Source organism: Accipiter gentilis, chromosome 20 (genome assembly GCF_929443795.1).
Source record: "Accipiter gentilis chromosome 20, bAccGen1.1, whole genome shotgun sequence".
NCBI lineage: Eukaryota > Metazoa > Chordata > Aves > Accipitriformes > Accipitridae > Astur > Astur gentilis.
The window spans coordinates 1,190,570-1,205,405 of NC_064899.1; the positions used below are offsets into that span (position 1 = coordinate 1,190,570).

Consider the following 14,836-nt stretch of genomic DNA (forward strand, 5'->3'; position numbering starts at 1 on the left):
GGAACAGTAATCCATGTGACAAACTTGGTCCTACAAAAGCTAGCATTAATATCACTGAAAATCTGGAACAAAAAAAAATACTAACTGGTTCCTGTTACCTGCAGAAAACCACCAAGAAGTGACCCTTCCCTAACTGAAGTTCTTGGATTACATAGTTGTTTTTTATAGTTGGAAGACTGCAAAACAACTAAAAATCTACATTATCTACCAAGTGAGCTACATTTTTAGCTGAAATTTACAGCATCATCAATGTGTGTAAAGAAATTGGACTTTACAAGTAGACCAAGAGATGTTAGATCTAAAAAAAAAAAACAAAACAAAAAAAAAAAACAACCAAAAAAACCAAAACCTACATTCTGGGGCTTGAGAAATCTTACAGGTTGTCCATGTGAGACCTTAGCCCAAAACAGTGAATAAGTTTGGTCTTGGAGGTTTTGGCCCCATGTGAAGTAAATACAAAACCAAGTCCTTTCTAGTTCTAGGTTCACTCTGGAAAGAAAAACAGGGGGCTTGGGTTTTTTTATGATGCCACATTTTAAACCAAATCATTCTCCCTCCATGCCCGATTTCAAATTTTAATGTATTTCTGCTATTGCTAGAGAGTAACAATAACCTAAGAATCCTTAGCCATATAAGAACACAGAATTTTACAGCTGAAAAGCTTTTAGGAAAGTCCAGGAACAAACATGGTCATTGTCAGTCTGCTGGTATGTTTAGTAGAAAGAGAGAAGTTAACAAAAATTAGCAGGGAAGCAAAGACTCCCAAATTTAAGGAAAAGCAACTCCCACAACTAACCAATCAAAATTTCCTGCTTCCTGTCAAACTATGCACAGTTCATAGCAATCTTACAATTAGACATTCAGTTGTCTGGCATCTTGACAATTAGAAAGAAAAAAGAAGGATTTAAAAGGTACACATATAATTTTAATATATTTTAGTAAAAGCTACTTTGAAATGATATACAAAGTTATACCACATAGAGTATTAACGGTTTCAAAGCACAGAACAGTTGGTTAACTATCACACTCAGGAAACTGGAAAGGTTTGGCTCTTTCTCTGAAGAGAGTTTTGGAAGCAGCAGAAGAAAAATGTAGAAAAAACCCTGTATTAAAATACTCTTCTCTGGGTAAGACCCCCTAGTATTTCTGCAATCTGCTTTAGTTTTGTTTTTCAATTCTTGGATGTAACAACAGCAGTTTTGAAAGACAGTCTATAAAAAGCAAGCACGCACAATATTTTAGATTTACCTTGTTTATCTTTGGCTCTGACTCCTTATTCCCTCTTTCCTACTACATTTCATGTAAATATTGATGTGCTTCCTTACAGTATTGGAAATTAATTTGAATTAAAGCTAAAATGAGACACTTTGTTGATAATGCCTGTCAACAAAGGAGGTATGATAGTCTATTACAGGTCCCCAGGCTTTTATGCAGGAGAGATAATGCAACTCATTTGGCAACCATTAAGAATCTGAAAGGTGCAATTTTAGCCACAACCTATTTGCATACCTTCTGAAATGATTAGCAAGCTTCTTAGTGCCCTAGTGGCTATTCCAAAAGAAATTCTGCAGTAGCTCTGCAACTAGAGGAGTTTCTCATGGCTGTATGTCAAAATTTAATATGTATTTATTTTATGAAGGGAAAATTTATGGGCTATCCTTTCTACACAGGAATCAGAACTATTGATTCAAAGGCTCTTTTGAATAAAAAAAAATACTGATATAGGTACTAGTTATTCCAAAATAAGGAGCTTTCTTCAAAGCCATGTGTCTGGTAGGACAGAAAGAACATGCAAATTAATGACAAAGACAGCCCAACAATTACTGAAGAATAAACTCCCTCCCCTTTGAAGCTGCTAACTTCTAAAACTGAAATCCCTTTTCTTCCGCTTTCCTCTTGGTCCTTTCTAGGAGTTTAAGCAAAAACCCATACTAATAACAAAACATGCTGAATTACGTGTCTCAGCCTCCACATCAGTTAGGTCTGTTTCCATCACAAAGAAAGTCAAACTAAATCAATCCTTTTTCTCAGCTTGTTAGATTGAAGCTCATATACACTAGTGGCAAATTTTTACCCTCCCTAGATCTAAACCATATGTTTCTTCCTGCCTGACAAAAAACCCAAAGTAATTTCAACAATCTCAAAATGTATGTATTTTTCATGAATCATGATCATTGGCAGACCTTTATTTACTACTTCTATTTTCAATCTTATAAGAGATTTTCAGCTTGCCAAAGAGGTGACAGAGACATAAGGTATGAGTTCATAAAATTTTGTCTGATTTGGAGGAGATGAATCTATCCATAACAGTTAACATGCACTCAACTTAGTCAGAAGTAACATATATCTTTAGAATACCTATATGCAAAATCTATAGCAGCTACAGTTCCTTAACAGGCTATAGTCAATAAAACCCCACTTATTTACATTTCAGTCTGTGGTACATTACTTTTATTCATATGACATAAAGCATTGGCTATTTTAAGACTTCATGAAGTGGTATCTTTTAACTACCTTTTATTTGCAATCTCATTCAATTAGTTTTCAATGATAAAAGGTTTAATAAAGAAATTGCTCTTGTGAATCAACCTGGAGACTCGCGAGACCTGGGTTCAATTGCCAGTTTTCTCTCCCTTTGGACTTCATGTGTGAAACTGGTATTCCCAACAGTAATACCATCTCTAAAGTGAAAAACATTAAAACTTGAAACTTCACTTTTTGCAAAACTGTTTTATGTAACTATAACAAAATCTTAGCATAGATATTTAACAGGTACCTTTCCCCACTGAAGATTTAAAACTACTTTTGTTATGCTGTTTTCTTGTACACTGACTTGATTTGCTGACAAATTGAAAACCGGTGACAGGCAGTTACCTTATTCTCCCTTGATGTATAGCAGACAGCTGAACTAAAGACAGAAAAGTCTCAGCCGCAGTGAAGCAAAATAATGAACGTGATTTTTCTGATGTGATTTTACGCCTTGCAAGCATTAGGTGCCTGCCTCGTCCTTGGGGAATTTCAGGGAACTTACCGCGTAATTAAAAAGGCATTGGAAAAATATTTTAATAGTCCCTGCAGCAGGGAGCAAGGCATCATCTCTCTAGCAGAATTCTCTACCTACTTGGCCTGTGAGCTGCTGTGCTCCCGCATCTGCAGGCCAGACGGAGCGTGCGCTCTGGATGCCGATGGAAACCCCGTCAGTGAGAGGATCTGGGGGGGCTCCTGCCCACCCCTGCAGCCCCTTCTCTCCTGGATCGAGCCTTCAACAAGGCAGGGGAAGGGATGGCTATGAAGTCCGGAGTCCAAGAGGAGTCAAGCTTCTGCTCTACGTACCCCGTATGAGGGCTGCTGCCGTCCCGATCGCCGGATCAACAGACGGACCTTTCTGCGCGTTGCAGAGATAACCCCATGGAAGTGTATCAGACTTGCTCAAGGCACGGCTGCTCCATCATGTCCCCATGGCAAGTACCCCCATTTATATCCCCTTCAGAAAGTGATATTAAAATGTGAGAATTCGAACACATAACAATGCTCTAGAATACTCACACTGGTTCAAGAAATGCTGTTCAAGCAGAGAGGATATGGTTAAAACTACAGCATAAAATCTTTCGACGAGACTTTAATGAGTTGGGGAACAGAAAGTTGTCTCTCAGGACTTGGCAAACAGGTGACTGACAAGAATTTCAAGTTTGGCTCTAATACCTCACACTCTTTTTCTTCCTTGTGGAGGTATCAGGAAATCTCAGGTAGGCAACGCAGACCAAAGCATGATTCATAACAACATCAAGCACAAAGTCCTCGATCTGACCAAGAAACAATCTCATTTTGAATCCCTATTTAATTTACCCAAGTTCTGTCTATAAAGTTACTCAGTAATAGAAAATATTTACAAGGATCATGACAAATGAAGCCAGCAACCTCAAACAAGGCCAGTATAACATTTTTTTGCCTCGCATCAGACTGAAGTAATTTGGCATGTAAAACGACAGATTCTTCCAGCTCAGAAAAGGAATGCACTTCAGCAATGTCAGATTCAAAATGAAATAGAATATCAAGCGTATGTTGGTGCATCAAACCTACAGCCAAAACAAACTGTACATATTTATTGCCTTTGATCATAGTTACTATATTTGAATCAAACAGAACCTGCCAATATGCACATTAACCTGTGAGCACGTGCTATGAGATTACCTTTACCAAGAATCCCTAGAGATGTCTTCAGAAGTCTCAAATATTTTGGTCTTTTGAATATGAACTCTCCTTCTAACTCAACACATTATCATAAGAAACAATTATATAAGGATTGCTCAGGGCTGTATTTGAGGTTGTACTTAAAGTGAGCTACCTAGTTTGTACTTCCAGACATAATTAGGACAAATTAGGCTGCAGTTCAGATACAGGTAGTTCAGAAGAGTGTTCCCAAACATGAAAAGATTTTACTCCCTAAGGACAGTTACGTGATAACTAAACAGATCCAACATCAAGAGCTACATGTGAATAACACCTATTCTAGAGAATGCCCGCTTGGTAATATATTGTAATTACAGCCACTCTTGTTCGCAATATCCAGCTTTTACTGTACTAAAAATCACACATATACACACAAAACTTGAAGTCCTGAGGCAAAGAAGACACAAGAATTCTTGTGGCTCTGAATGGGAAACGTTACACCTGTCAAGAAATGCGTAATTTTGATATCCTGGATTCTGAAAAGAGAAAGAAATAAAACTATAAGGTTGCTACTGGGTAAGACAATTCACAGTGAAAGAAACAAACAAAAAAGTCTAGATTAATGTTCCAGAAACTTCTTCTCAAGAAGAGAAAACTTTCCAATTTTGGAAAGACCTTCTAAAAGGTTTAATCACTAGCTAGGACTGGACTTCTCAGGGAGTGGAGATGAGCACCTCTAAAGAAATGTATAACCTCTAACTAAAGTAGTAGAGTAGATAATGAACATAGATATTAATCACAAGATGAAATGGTTCCTATGATTTAAGGCTTGCTATCTGACACAGAGTAGCAGTGAAGAATGCCACACCGTACACAAAGGATAAAATTACTATCAAATACAGGCCTTGGATCCCTGCCAGTCTCCCAAAGTGGAGCTGTATTAACTCTGATTGGATCTGACCAGACAGGGAGTGCTTCCTGCTCCTATTATTTTTTATTGCCTTCCTTTGTGCCACCACAATAATAAATACCTTGTACTACCTAACGCATGCTATGAATATGATAGTGTTTTCCCACGGAATAAATTTTCCAGTGCCCAGATCAAAGAAGCACTTACATGCACAAGTGGAGAAAACTACTTCTCAGATAATAACCCACAATAAGCCTTGCCTGATTTTTTTAACTGAGTCATATCTGGCTATTTTCATTGGAAGTGTCAGAAAGACAACTGACTACTGTACGGATCCAGAAGCATCACAAACTTGGCTGACAAGAATGTTTCAGGGACTGTCCTCTTCTCAAACTCATTTGCATTTTGCATACTACATACCCCTATGCCTTAGTCCCTAGATGAGCCAAATCCAGTACATATATCCAGTACAAATCCAGCATGATATGCCTGAAACTTCAGCAGCAATTCTGGCAAAAAGCACAGCTTTTGTTCAGAAATACAGAAGGAAAGAATGGTGCTGATTTCTTTCTAATCTAAAGTAAATTAGAAAGTAAACGCACAAGAGACAGAAGCAAAGGTGGGATAAGAGACATGAACCCAAAAACCTTTCACCAGAAGATGTTCATCTCACTACTTTAGGACATTAAAGCTGTAACAGCCATAGTATATAATATATATATCATCTTATTCCATTATATTCTTTATGTAACAGTCTAAGAGTTGGGACATCTGGCAATAAAAATCTCACACAGCTTGTTAGTTAAAAATCAGCTCTTATCTCCTAGGCACGTGGTCTAACCACTGTGTTGGTTGTGGTCATGCCTGTTCCTCCTGAAGGTGTGCCGTTGTAGAACCAGATTTCTAAAATTCATGGGATAATAAATAAAAATGAAAACAAATAAAAACTAGAAGAGTTAATCTATAGACAAGTGACTCTCTGCTCCAAATATTATGATTCTTACCCAGTGACTTGATATAGTACAATGCCTGTGGAACCTAATCTATCTTTTTGTGAATCTGCCTGCAGGTTACAGGACTCTTCACACAAAGGCCACTGTATTTGGAATAACACATCTTCACATTTTGATGACACTTACAAGTCACAGAACAAAGCAAATAAGGCATATCTTTATTCTTTAGCTTATGAAGATTTGCCATTTCCTATGACCAGAGCTGGGTAAACACAAGGGAAAAAAAAATCCACAAATACTATTGGGGAAAACCCCCACTGATTATTAGTGGCACTGCTTGTCTTTGCTTAGTTGTAAACATTTGGATTTATTGAGGTTTAGTGGGAAAAAGGCTGCAGAATGAAGCAGCTCATAAATGTTAACAAGAACTGGAGTTCAGTAGAATATCCCATTTAATGATTGCTTTACTGACAGCTCACACTGAGTATCGTGCATATAATATCATCGTGCTTGTGACCCAACTTTTTTTTTTTTTTTTTTTTTTTAGGGCCAAAGAGGAGTTTCATGTAGGGTTTGGACTCTTTTTTCTCCCCATGATTTAACTATCTCACTTTCTTCTTTGGTTGGCAGGGGTTCATTGAGTCACTCTTATGCATGTCCACCTTAAATGAATGGCTTTTTAAAAGTAAAAGGCCTTGCAGAATAGTCTAAAGATGCTCACAAAGCTCAGCAACGTGCTATGCTACCTAATCCTGTTGGAAAAGTTCTGATACAGCCAAGTCCCTTCAAAGGGAAGGCTTCCTCCCCACATCTCTCAGGAAGAGTCCCGAACACTAACTATACTCACCCAAGAGTTACACAGTTGGTTCGAAGGTTAAACTTTGCCCCAAGATAAGGTTAATTCAAAACTGTTTTCAAAATTAGGACCAAGCCTGTTGACTGGCACTGCATGCTACCGGGGCAAAACAAGAGATTTGGATATAGGCTTAGATGCCAATAGGTGACTTAGCTTTGAAGACAGGAGGGCGACACTGAGTACCACGTAAGATACCTCTTTCACTCGCAGCTTCACATTCTGTCCGTTAGAATTATCTAATAACAAAAGAATGTAGGGGTTACCAAGTCTAGTTTCCTTGCCAGGAGGAAGTGATAGTCCCCCAAAAAACAGAAAGTAAGAAGGAAGGCTCTTTGCCCATTCTACGTTTGTAAGGTGGTCAAACAGGATCTGAAAGCTCAGCGTCACTGTGATGAAGAGGAGCTGGCATCTTTTCAATGGGAGGTAGAGACCTCGTCTCCAGCTCTTTGCAGTCTTTCCCTCCCTGGCCCGCACGTTAGTCTTGCCCCACCGAAGCAGAGCCAGCTGTTCTTCAGCCAGCAGCCGCTCCTTGCAGCAATTCTGACTTCCAGTGGCGGCACAGAAGTGCACGCACCGTATGTTCTTTGGACATTTATTTATAGTCTTTATCCAATGGAGCTAGGCAATTATAAAGACATAATGATAATTTGTGAACAGGAAAAAAAAAAAGGGCTTCTACTTAAATTTGTCCCACGAGAGAACAGAATACAAATGCCATTTACTTGCAGCAGGCAATTCGTGAACATGCTATCTAAAATACAAACAAACTATATGAGCAAATACCAGCAACAAACTAATCAAAATCATGACCTATTTAGGGGTTGATTATAATGACCAAAAAAAACTACATATAAGTGGTGGGTAATTTGTGAACCAAATAAAGGGCTACGATTCTCACATATAAATTGCTGTCAATGAACCAGCGCTAGTTAGGGCCATCTATTTATCAAGAAACCTCTTTAGCACTCTCCAACTGGAGCTGGCAGAATGATTTATCTCTATACAAAGTGATAAAGCCAAGGGAAATCAGTACTACTGGACATTTTAAATTCTGGGTTTAATTCTCTGGAGCCCTATAGTATCATTTATAACTACGTAGCTTGGACTTCAGACATGACCATTCTCATCTGGTAGCATTTTAAAGCCACTTTGCCCAGTACAGATGACACAATACACAAGGCAGTGGCAAATCAACATTTCTGTGTTCAAACTACATAGTAAACCAGCTACGGTTTACATCAGCCTTCTTTGTCTTTAAAGATATTCTACATGGAAAATAACATAAATATTCTAGCAGGAATATAGAGCAAGCATTCTTAGTAACAGCAGCATAAATCCCAGAGTGAACATTAGACTCTTGAAGACAAAACCATACAATCTTTTAAATGTTTTTTTTTTAAACTTTGCAACAAAATGGTTCCTGGAAAGATTAATAATACAAGCAAAGTATTCATTCAGCTAGGGGTTTCCTTTATCAGAGCTAGTGGTCACTGAAAAAGGACCAGAGAATAAGGTTATTAACTTTATGGTTTACTGCTTGATTTCTTTAAATAATATTCAAGATCATCATATTGCTGTTAGGATGAGTGTCTTCCAATATGCACCAGTTTTAGACAGCAGAGTAACTGATGACTGTCCTTGCTTCGAGCCACTTAAAATGACATTGCATAAGGCCAGAAGGATAAGAAGCTACAGGGAAGTAGTTTTAAAACTGCTGCAGGGATGCGTTACAGCTGGGTAAAAGCACACTATACCTTTGTCAAGGAAAGGCATAAGAAACAAAGCCACTGTGTTTTCTGTTGCAACAGAGGATAAATGGTTTTAAAAGGCGACAACTGCCTGCTACAGTGTATATGCCCCATTATCCATCTGCATTCCGATTTCCCCATTTCTCTGGTTTTGAACTAGAAAGTATTAATACGTACAAATAGACTACCTACCACTTTCACACTTGACTTGTAACTCACGTTACAACTACTTTGATCATTACTATTATTGCATGTATATTGTAGTTTCTAGACTAAAAAGGTGCTTCTCAAACTGAGAGGAAAAGTTTATAGCTCCTTCCTACAAAAATTATCTACAGATTACTTCCAATAACCTCAACACACTTGAGATAATACAGTCAGAAATAGTACCAAATTGGAAAAAATACAGTCAATTTAAGCTTTGCTGCTTTCTTCACTGTGTATGAAATGCATATAAGCATATATTTTTGCTTATAATTTTAAGGTCAGTAACTTCACACGTACTACACATACTATGACACCATGCACATTAAACTGCGAAAGCTGCACACTTTGATCAGAAGCTGCAGTCTGCCAGGAGAGTGACTATATTTCATCTGAGATTTTTTAGCAAAAACACACACACAATTTTTTGTCTTGTTAGGACCTTGGGTTGTTCCCTAGCAAAAAGTGTGGTGTACTGATTACAAGAACAAAAGGAAAAAGATAGCACCGTAACAAAAATCACAGAGGAATCAAATCGTGCTCTACTTTGCATCAATTTACTCCCATCTAGTAAGACAAACAGGAGAAATACAAACTGCTTTGACAGCATTTTCAAACTGAGTTTCACGCATACTTCAGATCTCTTCATGAGGTTGGGACTAGTTTCGGAATAATCTACAGCATCGGGGCTTCATGAGAAAAATGTTACATTTGTGGAGATTTACCACCTGCTATAACCCTTTGAAAGGAAAATGTATGAAAAATCCATCTGCATTTTCAAAAAATATCTTTTGAAATTTCTTCATGAAACCTCTCCACTTCTTGATAATAATTGCTGTGTGCTTCATCAGAATTATTTTTATCATTATTGTCTGCATTGCTACCTGTAATTTTGAGGTCTAAGAGGGAGGAAAAACACTTTCTAGAACTCCTTGGAAAGGGAAGTTCAAAGACTGTTGTAACATCCTCCAGTCACCTTTAAATCTCCGATAAAACCTGGCTTTATGGCGTAAAAATTCAGGTTCAGTTCAGTGAACATCCCACTTTTTAGAGACATGCAATGTAGCCAACAATGAATCTTTCTTCAGATTTCATACTCTCTTTATAAGTCAGCCATACCCCAATTTCATCAATGCTAAACTCTAAATCCCAATAATCAAGTTCCACCACTGGGCATATACCGTTTCTACTCAGGATCCACAGTGGGACTGCAGAACACAGTTTTTCCAGCAAGTAATTTTTAAAATATGGCCTTAAAGTTATTTTTCAGACAGTGCAAATATTACCTTATTTGAACTCCCAAGAAACAACAATCAGAGACTGCTTTCAGAATACCCTCAAACTGGACACCATACCTAACAATTTTCTTATTCATTCTAATAAATCAATACATTTTGTAACAGTCCTCTAAATAAGGGCTACTTGCTCTTGTTGCAATGCATCCTGCTTTCTGAAAAATGCTTTGAAAACCTTTGATATTGGCAAAGTTTTTAACCATGGGACACCTAGGCACTTAAACTGAAAGGGAGAAATGAAAAGGAGAAAAAATGGCAGGGGGGAAAAAGGGACAAAAGGGAGGGAAACAAAACTATGACATTTATAGCACTGTTTTGCTTGGATTTTTCTTCTAATGAAGAAGTCAAGTTTTTTAGACTTGAAAAGTTGGCAGACTATTGGCTTGTCCTCCAGCTTGCTCTACTTTTATTATTGTAAATGATTTTTAGTTCAGAACTTCCATGAATGCTTTCCCTGACTCCTTTCTGAATGACTGAAAATTGTTTCAGGGATTTCTGCCTGCCTAAACCAGCAGTGCTGTGCTAGCTCTAAGCAACACAAAATGTGCAGGAATTTATATATACCTTCATTCTGAGTTAGAAGTCAGTGCAGGGAAAGATTAAGATGTGTTTCCAAAGTGCTAAAGTATATTTTTGATATGAGCAGTAGCTGTTAAATCCCAGCACACCAGAATCTCCTAGCAGAATGATGGCTTGGCAAAGGTTTAGGAAATGAAGACTGTTGACACAGCAGATTAATGCATTTGTTTGCTTACTCCCAGTCTCTCCTCAGGTAATATTATATCTATTTAAGGTTTAATGAAATTAGATTACTCTTTTATACTGTCAGCGTTATTATCCTCTGTAATATTTGTATTCTAATAACAGGGTGGATAGGTAAGTGAATGGAGTGGGGGGGGAGAATTGTCTCTTTACTGCTGCCCATCTGCTTCAAAGAATAGGATTTTTGCTTTGAGTACCAAAGACAGCAGAGCATTCATTTGTATGCAGTCCAATCTATATGCCTGCCTTTCCACTGAATCAGCTTTGTGCATTTTAAAAGACAATTTTTGCAAGAATGTTGTAATGAATTATAACTACAAAAGTTATGTGGAGTACATCTCTCACGGCATGGGTTGAATTCATCCTGCTTTACACCTCTAGGTGCAAATTGCTTACTGCCAGTATTTACACTGGAGTTGAATGCACTTTCCTTCTGGCAGCAGAAAGTACAATGACATCTATTATCACAGCGTTGAGTAAAAATGTAATTTTGTCCAACCAGTCTGCACATTGCACTGGCATACGGTTGACAGAGGATAATTTAGATTGGAAGGGACATCAGGAGGTGTCAAGTCCAAGCTTCTGCTCAAAGGACAGCCAGCTATAATACAGACTGGGTTGCTGCCTGGTCTTGAAAACCCGCAAGGATGGAGACTGCACAACCTCTCTGGGAAATCCTATCCACTGCTTGATCGTCCTCGGAGTGAAAAAATTTTTCTTTATACCCAGTGTGAAACTCCCTGCCTGTTGAGTCTTGCCTTCCCACCATGCACCACGATGAAGAGCCTGGCTCCGTTCCCCACGTAAAGCCCCCATAGGTATTTGCAGGCTGTCACTAGGCACCCCCCGAAGCCTCCTCTCCCCCAGGATGAACAAGGCCGGTTCCCTCCCAGGGCATGGTGCTCCAGCCTCCAACAGAAGGCAGGCCTCCGCTGAATTTGCTCCAGTTTATCAACGTCCTTCTTGTACTGGGGGGAGGCCAAAACTTGATGCGGTCTGAAGTGTGTTGAGTATACGGGGATAACCTCTTCCCTGGACCTGCAGAGCCGGTAGAACCAGCCAACCCAAGACGCTGTTGGCCGCCTTTGCAGCGAGGGCACGCTCTTGGCTCATGTTCACCTCGCTGCCGACCAAAGTCCCCAAGTCCTTTGAGCAGGGGGCTTTCCTAGACAGTCAGTCCCCAGCCTCAGTCATTGCACAGAGTTAGTCTTTCGCAGATTTGGGGCTTCATATTTGCACCTGTTGAATTTCATGAGGTTCTTGCTAGCCCAGCATGTCTAGGTCCTTCGGATGGCAGCGCTGTCCTCCAGGGTAACTGCTGGTACTCCAGTATGGTGTCATCTGCACACCTGACAGAGTGCCCTCTGTTGCCTCCTCAGCTCCTTACCACTTCGATACCTTCCATTAACAACTACCCTCTGAGCCTGACATCCAAGCAGGTTTTATACACCCCGTTGTCCACCCATACAGACCATACATACTAATTTAGATATATGAATATTGTGGGAGACAGTGTCGAAAGTCCTGCTAAAGTTGAGCTACTACTCTCTCCTCAGGCACAAATCAGGCATTTTACCTCAGAAAGTAATCAGGTTGGTCAGGTGTGATTCATCCTCGGGAAATCCATGCTGAATGCTCTCAGTCACCACCGTCTCCATCATGTGCCCACAGAAGTAAGCTCCAAGGAGGCGTGCTCCTTGATTTTCCCAGGGACTGAATGCAGACTGGCCTGTTGTTCCCCAGATCGTTCCTTTGGCTTTTTTGAAGGTGGAGCATTGTGGCAAAAATTTAACTTCAAATTTAATTTTGTTAATTAAATAATGCTCTTAATAATGCAAGGAAATTAAATCAGAAGAGATACAATAATGACAATCTTTCTCAGTCTGGTAGTAACTGTAACCACACTCCTCCACCTCTCCCAAACATACACATGCTTTATAGTCTTAGAAGCTTGGGGTAGATGACATTGTATGCAGGAGTAAGGCTGGACACTGGAGGAATTCGAAACAATTAAATCTGGTCTGCTTCCAAAGTTACTATTTATTTTCAAAGTTAAGGCCGCTGCCTTTTAGTTTCTGTTGTTTACAGAAGCAGTGGTGTTTTCTCTGTAATCTTTTACCACATGCAGTTAAGGATGCAAACTCAATGCTAACTGCTCCACAGCTTCCACACAAGCAAATAGAGGACTATGGAGAACTAAGATGCTGCATCATTAACAATACCATGAAATTAAAATTATGACCTGCATCCCAAAGAAGGTAAAATACTGCCTTACTCCTCAAATCATAAGAATTTAAAGTAAATTACACTTCGTAATCTGGTATATCTTGGGATTTTTAAACTACCCTTATATGTTGTAGGTATGGTATTTATATATAAACATATAGTAATTTCAAAATCTACCAAAAAGTAGTTTTCTACTCTAAAAAGTGAATATTAATATTTTGTGGAAAATAAAGCTTAGTACTTACACTTAACTGGGGGGGAGCGGAGCAGAAGGAATGTTAACAAAATCCACGGTGATTCAGTGAAATAGAAGTGAAATAGAATTGGCTATGTCAGGAAAACACAATAATGCTACCTGTTTTGTTTTTGTTTTTTTTTATCATACGGTTTCCTACGCTTGTAAAACATACACTGTCCGATTACATAAAAGCACGTGTGGGAGTCAGACTAAAGATCCCACTAAGGTAGTATCCTATTTCCATGAATGACCAAAACCAGAGGTACAGAGAAGAATGACAGTGGAAGGCAAGCATGCATCATAAGGAGTATAGGAGTAATATTTATTTAGCAGCAAGAAATACACATAAAAAGAACCTAGAATCATTACTGAACACAATCTATTAATGAACCATGAAACGTAAGGTTTTAGATCCTCACTGAATCAAACATAAAAGGTAACACAGTAAGGGAAACTGAAAACTGAAGACAATCAGAATTATGACAAATGACATCATTCTTGGGGCTACCATTATAATGTAAATATCCCACAACGCAGTGATAGGCTCTTCATATAAAACCAATTCACTACATGTTTCTGTAATTTAGTTTCTGTCAGAGACCTCTACAATACAAACAGCATTTAGTACTGGCATGATTTCACTTAAAACGCTATTGTTTACCAACCAGCAAGCTGTTTTGACTAGAATTTGTCAAATCCAAGCACAGCTCTAACCTACTAAAAGCTTTTATATTACTGCCTATCTTTCAAGGAGCACAATGAGAAAGCTATGAGGATAACATGCAAAGAAATAGTCTCACCCAAATGCACCAAATTACTATAAAATTTCTTCAGACTCAAAAGAAGCAGTCTTCTCTGAAGAATATCATGCTTTCAAGTGAAAATTAAATCAAATATTGAACCACAATGCACATTTTTCTTGGGCTTTTGATAAATTATAAGCTATAGAGTTTTAATTAGTAAATCATAATTTTAGTAATTAAAGGATTGATCCAGTTTCTACTGAATCAGTGACAATTTCAAAATTTACTTCATTGATTGCAAAATCAAATGAATAGGATTAGGGTTTTTTTTCCTCTTATTGATCAACAGATTCTTTCCCTAAATTTATCATATTTGGTGCCTACTCGCTGGGAGACAAACTATGCACGTTAACAAACCATTGCTTTGATGAGCTATCCCCTACTAATGTGCATAGGACTAAGTATTTAAGAACTACGTTAAGTTTTATGCCATGAGGCTCTATACATGTTGCTCCAACATAGTATTTCAGTCTCAGCTGGGGACATCCTTGTTCTACAAAAACAGTTCTCTGACAGCCTCGCTATTTTTAAGAAGTTGGAAATTTTGAACCAAGAAAGCAATATTTCTAACCAAGGCAATTTTAGGTGGAGGATTATTTTTCTTTCATTGATAAGTTCACATATAAATGGGCAAATAATAAGGCAGGGTGTAAAACTGCATAATGAATGAC

At 38.4% G+C, this 14,836-nt stretch overlaps 1 protein-coding gene across 3 annotated transcripts in view; it reads right to left on the reverse strand.

Annotated features, from left to right (window-relative positions):
- Nucleotides 1-14,836, reverse strand: part of SEMA5A (semaphorin 5A) — a 327,513-nt gene that overhangs the window by 107,510 nt on the left and 205,167 nt on the right. The gene's annotated exons all lie outside the window — the stretch shown is intronic.